This window comes from Bison bison, unplaced genomic scaffold, assembly GCF_000754665.1.
Source record: "Bison bison bison isolate TAMUID 2011002044 unplaced genomic scaffold, Bison_UMD1.0 scf7180017864456, whole genome shotgun sequence".
Taxonomy (NCBI): domain Eukaryota; kingdom Metazoa; phylum Chordata; class Mammalia; order Artiodactyla; family Bovidae; genus Bison; species Bison bison.
The window spans coordinates 5906825-5908632 of record NW_011495018.1 but is presented as its reverse complement, the minus strand read 5'-3'; the positions used below and the strand labels follow the sequence as shown (position 1 = coordinate 5908632).

Genomic DNA, 1808 nt, shown 5'->3' with positions numbered 1-1808 from the left:
ACTTCTGAGCCCCGGTCATGTGGGTGGCTGCATTGAAGAGTAAGACCCGTGGTGTGTGGCCTTCCCTGTGTAACCCTTGGCCGGCTTCTCAAGGCCCCTCTTTTGTAGGTGTTTTGGGGGGAAGAAATTAAACCTATTTTATGAAATGATGGCAACAGTGGATGAGTTTGGCTCTTCAGTTATTTTCATTTAAAAAATATTCTTACCCTGTACAATGAAGAGTTAGTGACTCCGTGGGTTTGCCATGTTTTGGCAGCTCCCAACCCTGAGACCCACTGGGGCCCACACTAAAAAGACACTCAGAGCATGTGGCCTGTCTCCCACCATCCTCTCCAATTCCTTGAACATCTGGCTCACTTGAATGTGGATGGAACATTCACATTCTGATGTGGCAGGGTTTCTGATGCATTTAAAACGAAAACCCTGATGTTTTTGAACTCTTAATGGCCAATTTGAAAATTAAGTTGCAGCTGAGAGGCCAGCCATCAAGGCATGGATGGCAGTGAGGAACAGGGAGGCTGGGCCAGACCCAGCTTATTATCCCCTGGGATGGACACGCGCTAGGAGACGAGACCTGGAGGCCCTTTGACTACCTGCTGCGGGGCCAGGCTGAGAGGGCAGGACCCTGGGCGCCCTTGGAAGCAGCATTGAGACTCGTCCCACCTTTCAGTACAGGGATGACCAGAAGTTCCCTTCCCTTCCTCACAACACGACACTGCCTTCTCTAGATGTGCCTGCTTGGAGGGGCTCTCCTACCTGGCCCTGCAGAGCAGTGTTGTGTCTGTTGTCATGGAAACACCGGCCAAGCCACAGATTCAACCCTACCCATCACTGCAGGACATACAACTTCCTCCGTCAGCCACTGACTGAGTGCCCCGGGGGCTCAGGTGGGCGCTAAGGTGGCAACACAAGTGTATTTGGGCAGTTCCTGCCCACCCTGCCCCTGACTCCCCAGCAGGGCTCATGGTGGGCTCTCTGCACCACTGGACTCGCTGCTTCCACTTCAAAGGGGGCGTCACCCTGGCTTGCCTCCTCACTGGCTGCCAATCTCTCAGAGAAGACGGCCGTGAGCTAGGAGACCACTTCTCATCTCTGGGGAGACAAGAACTGATGATCCCAGCACAGCGGCCCTTGGGGGTCTCTACATGTGTAGACCTATGTCTCAATCTTAGCTGCGTGACTCTGTGAAAGTTATTTAACTTCTCTGAGCTTCAGGTCCTTTGTATGTAAAGAAAGAAGAAGAAGAATGCCCACTTTCATAAGGGTTCAATTAATGCCTGAAAAACGTGAAGCCTGGTGCCCGTAGGGAACAACAGCTCAGCAACGGTGACTGCTGGGCTGGGCCCAGTCCCTTTATGAAGAGGATGGCATCTTTCTAGTAAGAGCTTTAAAAGGCACTTGACTTCACAACTCTTGGCCTCAGTAAATAAGGCTGGCCTTGACCAAGCAGTTTGAACCTCCGACCACGAGGTGCACACTCACTTGGCAGTTTGTGGTAGAATGACCTTAACTGAGAAAATATCACAGGCTGAGTGTGTGCTCAGTCGCTCAGTCATGTTCGAATCTTTGCGACCCCATGGATGGTAGCCCGCTAGGCTCCTCTGTCCATGGGATTCTCCAGGCAAGAATACTGGAGTGGGTTGCCATTTCCTTCTCCAGCGGATCTTCCTGACCCAGGGATTGAACCTGCATCTCCTGCATTGGCAGGTGGATTCTTTATCACTAGCGCCACCTGGGAACCTGGAAACCTCAGCCTCTGAGCAAAGCAGAGCAAGGAGTCTCTGCAAAGATCAGGGAAGGATGAGAGA

The 1808-nt window shown here is 52.1% G+C and overlaps 1 protein-coding gene across 1 annotated transcript in view; it reads right to left on the bottom strand.

The window, feature by feature from the left end:
- The window catches only part of ADAM12 (ADAM metallopeptidase domain 12), a 360531-nt gene that overhangs the window by 36591 nt on the left and 322132 nt on the right, over positions 1–1808 (bottom strand). The gene's annotated exons all lie outside the window — the stretch shown is intronic.